This window comes from Suncus etruscus, chromosome 18, assembly GCF_024139225.1.
Source record: "Suncus etruscus isolate mSunEtr1 chromosome 18, mSunEtr1.pri.cur, whole genome shotgun sequence".
Taxonomy (NCBI): domain Eukaryota; kingdom Metazoa; phylum Chordata; class Mammalia; order Eulipotyphla; family Soricidae; genus Suncus; species Suncus etruscus.
Genome location: NC_064865.1, coordinates 53,086,746 through 53,100,405, shown reverse-complemented (window position 1 = coordinate 53,100,405; position 13,660 = coordinate 53,086,746).

Below are 13,660 nucleotides of genomic sequence, written 5' to 3'. Positions count from 1 at the left end.
GCTGTTTTGAAGACTGAAATATTCTTGAAAAAATTGGTACCTATTTTGTTGTACAGTGCTGATTTTATCACAGTAAGTACTCCACAAAAAGGTACATGCATATTCAGCTGTTACTATATAATGCTTTATTAATGTCAGTTAACTCAACTTAGTTGATGCGATTGCTTATATTCATTTTTACTTTTCATGCTTTGTTTGTCTACAGATTACTTTTTCTGCTATTTTTCTGCAGGGTCATGATATCATCATATCTGGCTATAGGTATTTATTTTATCCTTTTGTTGCCTTTGTTTCATTTCAATTCTATTATCATTGCATGCACTTTTATGGCTGTTAACTTATTGTCTTATGACAAGTCAGTCCTTGTATTACAACTAGTGGTCTATTTTATTGTCATTTATGCCCTTTAACCTGACATCTATTTTTGTCTAAAACTAATAAAATTTACTTTCTTTTTTTTTCTTTTTTTTTTTTTTTTTGGTTTTTGGGCCACACCCATTTGACGCTCAGGGGTTAACCTGGCTATGCGCTCAGAAATCGCCCCTGGCTTGAGGGGCCATATGGGACACCTGGGGATCAAACCGCGGTCCATCCGCTTGCAAGGCAGACACCTAACCTGTAGCGCCACCTTCCCGGCCCCCATTCTTGTTTCATATTTGTATTATTTGTTCCTTTTTTAACTTTCAATTTGTCTGTATCTTTACATACAAATTGATTTTTCTTTTCCGAAGAATTCACTCGATATACTTTTTTCTATTAAGTCTTATTTTCTTGCTTGTTGAGTTGACTGAAATTTTAGTCCATTTACCTCAGTGAAGTTGGTGATGTGATAGATATGTATTTTCTTGTTCTTTGACTTTTGTTCTTCTATTCATCTTTATGAGCATTACTTTGATATTTTAGGGTGACAATTTATATCTGTTAAAACCTTTAGCATTGTAATGTTTTGTTTGATTATAGTAGAAAAATATGTAAGAATTTCACATGGCTTCTTTTTATGACAACACTCCCCATAGAGTAAGTATTGCACCACTTAAAGAAATCGATAAGGAAGCTAGAGATAGTACAGAGAGGGATGTGACTCTGCTTCAAAATGATGGCACCATCAGGGGTGAGTAGTGAGCACAGAGTCAGGAGCAAGACTTAGAGAAGCATGAGTCTTAAGCATCTCTTGGCTTCTCTTTCTATACATAAGAATTATAATTTTATTTATGCCATCATTCCCATTTTCTTCCAGTGAGTTTTCTTTCATAAGAGCAAGTCTATTAATAATGTAGTACAAGGTAATACTTTTAAATGATTTTAATCCATCAGTTCTATTTTTGAAAAAAAATAAAGAAATAAAGAGATAAATTTATATTTGCCACGATGTTTTCCATCTTCAGTACTTCTTCTGCCTCAAAAAATTCAATCTTCTGTGTAATATCACTTTATTTTAGCCTAGCATATTTTCTTGACTATTTCTTTTAGTGTCTATAGGAGACCAATTCTTTCAACTTTTGTGATTTGGAAAATATTGAAAATTGAATTCTAGATGGGAAAAATTCTTTTATTCTACTTCAGCACTTTAAAGATGTCATTTCATCATCTTCTAAACTTTTCCATTTTCAATGAATAATGATTATTGATATTGTGATTCCCAGTATGTTATATACCTATATACCTTGTTTATGACTGCTGTTAGCAATTTCTGTTTGTCTTGGTCTTCAGTTATTTCACTATGATTTTTCTGTACTATTTTCTATTGAGGTTTATTGCTATCATTAGATTTGAAGGCTGACATTTATTAATAAGCAAACACTATTTCATAATTCATTTTAAGAATTCATATTATGTATAGAAGCATTTAAAATGTATGTATATATATCTTCCTCTTTAATTAATTAAAGAGTGCTTAATGGGGCATTTCTTCTTACTGGAATATATATCTTATACTCCTCAGAATTTTACAATGTTATATTGTTCTATTATGATCAAGGCTCAGAAAAATTTAGAATTTACTTTTTATTTTTCTCAGAAAATCCTTGAAAAATATATCTTTTAAAAATATCTTTTTCCATATCTAACTTTGTATTGCTATTATTGAGCAATTTTTATTTTAGACTGTTACTTATTTCTAAAATCAGTATTTTATAATTCTTTGCCAAGATTCATCATTTTTTCACTTATTTTTTATCTTTGAATTCATGAGTGTAATTATAATAATAAATTTTAGTGTTTGTTCACTATCTAGTCTGTTCATAATGTACTTTTTTACTAAATTATATATGTGTTAGTAAGAATACTCCTAAACTTTCTAATATTTCAAATATTTTCTTCTTTGATTTTCTATCTAATAGAATTAATACACAAGGAGTTTGATTTATGTTGTTTCCTTTCTAAGAATTGGTTTACCTTCTGCTAAACACTTATGTTTCTGATGTATTTATGCAATAAAGGCTGGTTTGATGTAATAAGGCTGGTTATTATTCTTTCCTTGGAGATGTTTGTGTTTATATTATTTAATCCTTTGGTATATGTCCAAACATAAATACTAGTCCTTAAAAAGTTGGCCTTACTATGTGCCCTATCTGGCACTTCTTCTTTAAAAGAAGTATATGTCACATATACCCTAGAACTTAACAGCATTAGAATTTTTTTAAATTTATAGTTCAATAAGACTGTATAAACTAATCTGCATCCCAAAAGTTACCACTGGGTGTATTTATATACACCCTATTTCCTACAGTTCCATTTTCTCTGATATCATGCCCTATAAATGACATGAACTTATACTTCCTAAATTTAGATTCATCCTGATTAACTTAGGTAGCCTTATTGAGATTTATTCTATTTTTTATTAATATCTTTATTTAAACACCCTGATTACAAACATGATTGTGGTTGGGTTTCAGTCATGTAAAGAACACCCCCTTCAGCTGCGTAACATTCCCATCATTTTGGAGGAAAAAAGAAATTTTAGTTACTCGTTATTTGGAAGAAAGATTTCATAGATTTAAACAATCTTTTGCATAAACTAGCATCTGTGTTAATTGAGTATATCTAAGCACTTTTGTTTTACTGTTCTTTAATTACAGGGTTTTGGAGAAAATGGTATGTAAATACATATAAATAAATTATGGGTATGTATATATATGGTGGAAATTGTATATAGATATAAATAAATTATAGGTATATACATGTATATGTATATATACAATCTATAGAGAGAGAGACATAGATCTCTCAGATGGTGACATGATAGGTTTCTCAAGTAATATTCTTCTGTTTAAAGCTCTTTTGCTATAACAGAAGCTGAGAAAATAATAGCTTCCATAGGAGATAACATGAGTAAATCTCTTGCATCCTTTCTATTTGTTGTTGTTGGTTTGTTTTTTGTTTTTGTTTTTGTTTTTGGGACACACCTCTTGACTCAGGGTCCACTCCTGGCTATGTTTTCAGAAATCGTTCCTGGCTTGGGGGACCATATGGGTCGCCAGCGGAATCGGACCTCCGTCTGTCCTAGGCTAGCGCATGCAAGGCAGATGCCTTACCCCTTATGCCACTGCTCTGGCCCTTTTTAATTCTTTTTTTTTTTTTTCTCCAGGAATTTCTCCAGAACTTCCAATTTCCTTCCTCACTTTGATGCTGCCTGTATTGGGCAGATGATCATGTCTCAGATGCCTCAGCCAAATGAAGACCAACATGGTTGATGCCTCAGTGATGGAAGATGGTCTGGACAAGATTGGTTCCTGCCTTCCATCCTGAGATTTTGGAATTGCTTTAGTATGGCTAATCCTAAACTGGAAATATCAGTTAGAAAATGAATGAGCCAGGGCCAGAGAGATAGCATAGAGGCTGGGTGTTTGCCTTGCATGCAGAAGGATGGTAGTTAGAATCCTGGTATCCCATATGGTCCCCCGAGCCTGCCAGTAACGATTTCTGAGAGCAGAGCCGGGAGTAATTCCTGAGCGCTGCTGGGTGTGACCCCAAAACCAAAAAGGAGAGAGAGAGAGAGAGAGAGAGAGAGAGAGAGAGAGAGAGAGAGAGAGAGAGAATGAGCCAATACACATTATTGTTAATAATTGAAGCTTTGGGTGTATTTAGAAGTTGGTGACATTTCTGTGAGACTAGAAATCTTCCTCGAAAATTTGATTTGTTTATACTAATTAATCTGTAGTCCATTTGGTTTCATTATGCATTCTTTTGCTCAAAATAATAGTTCACAAAAACATAAACAGCATTAAGGGCTCGCTATTTCATCATGTAAGTAGGTATGCACAAGAGTGCATATATATGCATGTTTGGACAGATAAAATATATATTAAATGTATATATCTGTTTTCAGTTAAAATAGAAACCTATTCATTGTAAATAGTCATTAAATGGGCATAAAGGTACAACCAGATATCTTCAATTATTCATGTGTTTTAGTTTATTTTGATTTAGTTGGGCTAAACCACTCTACATTAGTGATATACATGAGTCACTGCAGACTCTGGGCTCAGGGATTATTCCTGATTGTACTTCAGGAACTCTGTAGAACCTGATTTTGAACTTGAGTATTAAACAAAGTAGTATACATGCAGAGCAAGTGCTCCAGTCTATTTAGCTCATTTTAATGGGTCTCTTCGATTATCCTGTAGGTTTGTCCTTCCTCTGTCTACATCAAAAGTCCTAACATCCGTGCCTTTGCCTTCAAAATATATTGTCCAAATTGTATTGTCCAAGGAATTAAGTTACACATTTTCCTTGGATTAATCAACACACACCACTGTGACTAAGGTTGTATCATTTTAACTGAGGTATATATATATATATATATATATATATATATATATATATATATATACATATATATATATATATATACTCAATAAGTGAGAAATAAAATCTGAAGGAAAAATTAGCAAATCATCACACATGAGGATATATGTTGTGGTGACAGTCACATTTAATACTGAAGCTTGAGCATAACATCACATTCAAGAGTAGGAAATGTGCTTTCTGTGCTAGAGCTAAAGAGGCAAACATAGTATTATTAATTTACGTATTAGAAATATATATAAGGGTACTTAAAATTGTTGCGTTCTATTCTATAGACTACTTAAAATGACATACACAGATCCCTATTTCTATCAGGGCTTTAATTTAAATTTAATGCATTTATAAAATAAATGTATATATTAAACTATATTTATAAAGTATATTTAATTCGGACATTTAGAAAAAGCTGAGTAAGGGAATAACAAATGCACAAACAAGGCTACAGAATCAGCGCTAGTATATGGAACATAGGGTATCCAGGACTGGGAATAAGGGTTGGGTAACGAGTACTTATAGCTTACCAGAGAGATAGTACAGCAGTAAGGCTTTTGCTTTTCATGCGGCTGACCCAAGAGGGACCCAGGCATTGATTTCCGGCATCCCATATGGCCCCCCAGCTTGCCAGGGGCGATTTCTGATGCAGAGCCAGAAGTGGCCCCTGAGCGGTTCTGGGTGTGACCCAAAAACCAATCAATCAATCAATCAATCAATAAAACAATAAATTAAGTCAAACAAAAAGAGTTATTATAGCTAGTATGTATTACAGAAGAGAAAATAATTAAGTGACATTGTTATAGATGTGCCTGTATTTTTACAAACATGTTTAAGTCTTATGCCGTTACATAGAAATCACAAGGGCATTTTGTGTTCTCCCCAATAGGGAACATTGAATAATGTTTTCAGGCATTATCCTTTTCAGGAGATCATTTTATTTTTCCAAATGAAGAATCATAGTTTTTTTTAACTCCAGAAATAGAAAACTAGTATATAATTTTTATTAATATCTTTATTTAAACACTTTGATTACAAATATGATTGTAGTTGTGTTTTGCTTTTGGTCATGTAAACTAGTATGTTTTTTCAGGTCAAAGAGAAAAAAAAATATAGAACATACAGAAAAGAGATAGATGGGGCCCGGAGAGATAGCATAGCGGCGTTTGCCTTGCAAGCAGCTGATCCAGGACCAAAGGTGGTTGGTTCGAATCCCGGTATCCCATATGGTCCCCTGTGCCTGCCAGGAGCTATTTCTGAGCAGATAGCCAGGAGTGACTCCTGAGCACCGCCGGGTGTGGCTCAAAAAAAAACCAAAAAAAAAAAAAAAGAGATAGATGAAAATTTGCAATATCAAGCAGAATTATAAAAATTATTCCTAAGGACTAAGCATAAATGTCAACTAACATATTTCAGTTCATTCTAGAGTGAAACACAATTTCATAAGGAGTTCAATAGCAGCACATAAGATAAATTGTGAGCATATATTTATTAAAATGTTAACAATTTTATGCAAATATTGTTGAGATTGTCACCTCAAGAATATAGGCTGCAATAATATGAAAAAATAGCTCCTAATCATTTATTATCAGAGAAATACGTGCCATAATAACAGTGAGATATCGCCTCAGACCAGAGAGATTGGCACACATCACAAAGAACAAAAACAAGTGGTGAAGGATTGAATGTGAGGGTAAAGGAAACTTCATTCACTGTTGGTTTGAATATTTTCTGGCTCAACCTCTATAAAAGAAATTAATGTGGACATTTCTCTGAAAACTAAGAATAGATCTTCCACAAGAATTCCACAAGAATTCCATTTCTTGGCATTCTACCAATGGGTAGAATGGTACCAATGGGTACCAGTGTGGGTCCCAAAACACTTTTTTGAAAGCATATCCCTACTCCTATGTTTGCTGAAGCACTATTCACAGTAGGAAAAATCTGAAAGCAATCCAAAAGTCCAAAAAACAATTGAGGGGATAAAGAAATGGTGGCAACTATTCATGGAGAAATAATGCCCACCTTTAAGAAAAGATAATACAATAAAATTCGTGGGACTAGAGAGCTGGCACAGTGGTAGGGTGTTTGCATACAGCTGACTCAGGTAGGAAGATGGTTCAAATCCCGGCATCCCATATGGTCCCTGAGCCTGCCAGGAGCAACTTCTGAATGCAGAGCCAGGAGTAATCCCTGAGCACTGCTGGATGTTACCCCAAAACCATAAAAAAAAAGGAAAGAAAAGAAAAGAAAAAAGAAATTTGTGATGCTGGGTGAAGTCAGTCAAAAGTATAATTACAGAATGAGCATTTCATATTCAGGGATTTAAAAAGAAAACAGAGTAAGAAGTAACAAATAAAAACGGGAGGCTATAGAATTTAAGCTAGTCTATGGAACAAAAGGTAGCTAGGACTTTGGGAATAAGGGTTGGGTAGAGGGTACTTTAGAACATTGGTGGAGAGAAGTAGACTTTTTTGGTGATAGGGAAGAAGTTAGATCGTTCTTTGCATGAAAATATCATTAACAGTATTTTAAACTGCGGTGCTTCAAAAATTGACATTTTTTTAAAATATTGAACAAAGTTGATTAGTATAGCCATGATCTTGAGGACCCTAAGGATTAAACATAAGAAACCGTGCTTTTATCATGTGAATTTATTCTCTATAAGCTACTTATTAAAATTGAACTAGATGTAATATTCCTTAGCTGTATTTTAGAGGGTCATATCCAGCTGTGTTCAGGACTTACTCTCCTCAGGAATCAGTCCTGGAAGAGACAGGGGAATGAATTTGGGAATTGGGGACCAACTATGGTCAGCTGTGTGCAAGGTTAAGTGCCCTATTCACTGTATTATACCACTCTAGCTCCAGCACATTAGGTGTATTTTATATGGAAAAACTAGTCACAGATATAATCATATGTAAATGTACTTATTTTCAAAGAATGATTCATTACTTGTTGAACATTAATAACATTAATCAGCACAGATCCCAGGAGTAAGTTTAATAGAGCTAGAGGGTACAGGATACCACCATGATTAATATCTTACAAATAGTTACACAATTTATTTAGATAACCAGGAACCCTGAAGGAAATTAGTTTACATTTAAACTTGTTTACATGTAAAAAATTACTATACTTTTATCCTATACTAAAGTATAATTTTAGGTATTTTCAAGATACTATATCTAAGTAAGATGACCTCTGGGATACCAAACAAGTAACTGTATTTTCTGATGATGAGTTCTGAAGAACAGTTTCTCAGAATCTGAGTCTATTTCTACTCCAGAACCTCACCTAATATGCTTAAATATTTATGGTCTTTCTGAGAAATCTCACTGTCTTTGTAAAATGTATATTTCCAATAATCAAACTCAATTTGTAAATATTTCTTTTTGTTTATATTCTTTACCTTTCTTACTAAACATTTCCCATTTTTCTAACTCCATTGAAAGAGACTTAGTTTAGGATTCAGAAAAAAAATATGTATCCAAATTCTTCAGTTAGTATTCTATACAATTGTCTTAACTTTCCCAGCACTATGATATTCTGAAGGTAATCTTCAGTTTCGGTTTTGCAATCAAAACTTTTTAAAAATTACAATTTTGCATTATTATAAAGGACCTCTGCAGACAATTTTATTCACTTTTTATTCACTGATGATCTATCAGTGACATAATGATAAAATAAGTGCCCAACATGGAATAATACAACAGTTCTGTGCTGCCATTAAAATAGGCACAATTTGAAAATAAAGGTTTTATCTCAATAACAGACTGAGAAAGTATGTTCAAATAGAACTGCCCAGAGAAAAATCAAGAGACATTGTCAACTTGTTTATTAGCTGTGATGAACTAAAAAAACAATCCTACAATACAGTATTTATAATTAGCACTATTGATACACATTGTTTAAAAATACCTGACCTCAAAATATAGTACAGTGGTTGAAGCATATGCATGCCTTACATGCCATGTACTAAGATTCATTCCTAGCACCCTAAACATTTCCAGGTACAACCTTGAAGTCCCTAGTCAATGCCAAGCACCATAAGGGTACAATACAAAGTGCCCCAGAGTTGGGTGATCTCCAATCTTTGTGTCCTAATGATGAGCTCCAAGTCCAATTGGCTAAGAACTCTTGCATAGGTTTTCAGTCCCTTGAGAACTGCATAAGAGGACTCTCCCCTCATAAAACTAATATAATAATTACTTTCTTTTCAGAGTGATAGTATAGTCCTCCTTACTTTATTACCAACAAACTTTTATATCCTTTTTATGCCACAGCATGAAAAGCTATTATTTGGGGGGAATCTATTGAAAAACAACCCTGAATATTTCACCTGTGGCCACCATATTTGTGGATCCTTTCACTTCCAACACTTTTCTATGTGTGACCTAACACCATCTTATGCTTAAGCCACATAGTCTCATCTACTGGTTTTTAGCAAGTAAATATAAATTCTGAATTCAGTGGCACTATGGCAATTTTGGTACAAAATGTAACAGAAGTCTGACTTCAAATAACTCGAAATTAAGATAAAATTTCCCAAAATTTCACAAGAAAAAAAAATCAGTAGATGACAATACCAAGTTTTGTCATCTTCAATCCCAGTCACAAACTTTGGAGCTTAGTCCTCCATAAATCAGTCTCTGACAACCTAAATTTAGGCCCTTCTTCCAACCAACAATTTTGTACTTCAACAGACTACAGACGCACCAACTTTCCCATGATTCCAAACTTGTAATTTCTTGATATTGGACCTACATTAACTGTATTATCAGAACTTAAACATACCTTGTTTATGTAATTAAAGTCGGTGATGCCTAGTTAGCTGAACTGTCCCCCATTATCTGAATTGAGATTGCTTTACCCTGGCTCCCTGCACAAATGAATCCCAATATGATTTCTGATTTGAGGTCATTTACTAAGGTTTGAATTGGTTCTGATTAAGAATGACGTAAATTGAATCTCTATGAATGGTGAAAATGTGAACAGTTTGGAAGAAAAAAGGAGGACCTTCCAAGGGAAACCAAGCCTAACAGAACTGAGTCACACAGACTGCATTTGGGAATGATTGATGAGTCAGATTCTACATTAGTTAAAAGGGGGTGTATAGTTGTTTTTTTTGAATTTTTTGTTTTTGAGCTTTGCTTTGACCAAAACTAACTCCTGGTTTTGAGCTCAAGTATCATCATATCTGCCAGTGCTCAGGGGACACTATGTGGTGTTGGAATTGAAACAAGAGAACAAAAAGAAACAGCACAAAAATGATCTTTTATTTATTTATTTATTTATTTATTTATTTATTTATTTATTTATTTTGGTTTTGTTATTGTTGTTCTTTTTCTTTTTTTCTTTTTTTGAGCTCTTTTTGGTTTTTATTTCAGGACCATGGTTGATGCTTGTCTTTATTGCTGTAGTGCTCATTGAATTATTTGTTTTATTTTTCTTTTTTGTATTGTTATAGTGTTTCTCTTCCTTTTTCCCTTCCTTCTCTCAAACTGATGTTGAGAGCCTCTAAGAATGCTGCCCATTTTCGGTTTGTTTGATTTTTACCCCATTTTATTTCTTTTCTTTTCTTTAAACAGAACCATATAACTTGAACCATTTTGTTCCACCTCTCAAATTGAGAGGGAAATAATGGAGAGTACCAAGGCCAAACAGTTGTATGATCACTAAGTAGTAATAACAATGTTCAGACTTAAACACCAAATCCAAAGCCAACACCAACAGAATCGATACCTAATCTACAACAAGCTAGACACAGAGTGGACCACTTATACTAGCATAAGGGAGGGGGATATGGGATGCAAGCTGAGAACAGGGGTGGGGGGGGAGGAAGGGAGAACAACATTGGTGATGAGAATTCCCCTGATTCAATGTTAATATGTACCTAAAATATTACTGTGAAAGATATGTAATCCACATTGGTCAAAATAAAAATTATTATTATTATTAAAAAAAAAGAAATGGGAGCCATATACAAAAGAACTCTTACCCAATTGTACTGTATCTCAGTTTTAGAAGTATATGTTTCTATTCAGGAAACATGATGTTAGAATATAAAAATGCAACTGAAAAATAAATTAGGTTAATAAAAAGCATGTAGTTTAAAAATCTGGGTATAAAAAAAATCATTGTATTTTTGTTTGTTTGTTTTGGGACACACACATCAATGTTCAAGGATTACTCCTGGTTTTGAACACAGGAAATAATGGTGCTTGGGAGAGTATATGAGATGCTAGGGTTAGACCTGGGTAAGTCATGTGCAAGGAAAACATCCTCTCTACTATTCTATCTTCCTGGCCTCAATTTCATTGTATTCTGAAACAATTACCATGGAGGGGATGCAACTCACTGATAAAGCACTTGACTTGTATGTGTGAAGTCCTGGGTTTGAACCTTGAAAACACATACACACACATAAACATACAGAAAAAAAGAAGTTATAGCACTTTGCAAGAAGACAATGGCTTCAATACAAAGTTGTAGGGTGAAAACAATATGTTATCTCAAAGGCATTGTAAAGACATTTTATGTCTTTTTTCATAAACTATATTTGCTCTCAGTCCATCATTCTGGGCTTCTTCTTAATGTTTATTTTCTTGGGTTCTGTCAACTGATAGAACACATCCAATCTTACCAAACACATCCAACGTCCTTAGTATTTTGAGTGTTGAACATTCATGGCAGGGAGGAGTGCTGGCAAGCAAAGATGTTAATTTTGTAAGTTAAATGTAACTATCTTCCATATTCAATTTAGGGAGAGAATTTTATAGGAAAGTCCTGATTGAATATCCATCTGGTAAGTCTTTAGCATTATCTAATTTCTTTCCACTCTGTATGGAGTCGCTGAGACACCTCAGGGACTGTTAGTATAACATCATTGCTGCAGGCGACGGAAAATTCTCCGCACTGTTTTCCATACATGTTTGGCTACAGCTGGTTCTGGTTTGTGTGTTTTGGGGCTTTCCAATGCAATTACTGCCTCCTTCATATACACTAAATGAATCTGCCTTTTTCTGTTTCGACTGAAGGCTTTTCAACCAGGATTTGAAATGTGCACTTATTGACTTAAAAAATAAAAATGGCCAGAGAGCACAGGGAAGCTAAGAAATGTAGTTTCTCAAAGAAGAACTCCCTGAAAGAAAACAATAATAATGATAAAGTCAAAGGAACTGAAAAAAAAATCAAATGTACTTTCCTTTTTATGTTGAAGGTTTTATTAGAATTCTTAGTATGTGTGTGCTTTCTTCTCAAGTGTCTCAATGGAGAGGAAAATTATTTCCTTTTTCTCTGGGAAAAACTCCCAGCAGGAGCATGAAGAATTCTTGCCTGGATCAGAATGATCCATCCTCCTCCTACTAGATCAATATTAACCTCCATCTTACAGTCACTGTTTCTTTTGTTTGATCTCGGTAATTCTGGGATTGACTATCAATGCTGTGAGGTGGAGCCCATTATCCCATTCAGCCACTGGCTTGTTATTGCTGTGAAAAATTATTAAAGAGTGGTGTACAAAATAATGGTTGAGATGGCTTTTTTCCCTTATTACAGACTCGATAGAATCAGAGACTACTCCATCAACTGATTTTTAAAATGAAGGTTTATGTCGCTTCACTGCAAACATGTGGCAAATGTTTGCTTGACCACGACAAGGAAATTTGATGCCTTCCCTTGTTTGCAAGCAAGATATTTTCTATATTATTTAGTCCCTTTCACTCCTGTGCTGAAGATACTGCTGGCAGCAAGAAAAATCATACTTCAGTGGGTTGACCCTTTCATTGCTATTGGAATAACACATGCAGACACAATGATGAATTTCTGCCTGGGACACATTTTGTGCTGTTTCTGACACGCATGCATTTGGAAAAAGTGAATGCCAGATAGTTATGCATTAATGATATGCTTCATATGTCAGCGATACTCTTTTTTCAGTTAATAATCATGATAACGACATACCAGGCATTTAACCTGCCAATTTCCAGATTTCCAAATAAATATAGCAATTGAATGTCAGACAAGTAAGAAAAAAATAATGAAATGAAAGAAGATAAATTCGAGTGCCAAAGACATCACAGCATTTCTAACTCAATGTACTTGATAAAAGATAGGAATGGTGAATTAAAGAGGGAGTTGTGACTCTTTTGATGGGAAAGACCAGGGAAGCAGAGAGGAAAGCCTGGCAAAGCTCTACTGATATTTCTGAACAAGGAGATTTGCTAGTTGGTGTGTGTGTGTGTGTGTGTGTGTGTGTGTGTGTGTGTGTGTGTGTGTGAAGGTCCATTAGAAAGTGAATTTCTGAAATGAAACCCAAGATACTCTAGATGTGCCAGTGAATTTGGGTGCATCAAGCTTAGAAACAATAAAGGCAAGTCATTTATTGTTGTGTTTTGTTTTGTTTTATACCCCATCAAATAGTAGCTCTTCCAGAATTGACTAGGGATGAAAGAAGACATGCCATAGGGAGAAGAAGAAATCTAAAGTCCCAGTCCCAGCACAAAGAAGAAATGTTTCAGGACAAGAGAGAAAAATATCCTGATTAGCTCTCTTACTTTCTTCACTGCTTCTACATTTGCTGGCTTGCTGACCAAGTAAAGGAAATACTATTAATTCTAAAATTTCCCCTTCTCACATCATTTGGTACTGATTCAGGATGACTTGGGTGGGTGGATGCAATTATTAATTCAAAACTTTATGAGGGTCATCAATATCACATTACTTTCTTTCAGCTTCAAGTTCTTGTCCAGAGTGATCTTTTCCAATGAATACTATCTTAACAGTTCTTTCTCTCTCCAAATTGCACTAACCCACACTTTGTGTGAATTTATTACCCTGGACTAGTCCTCCTGGTCCTTGT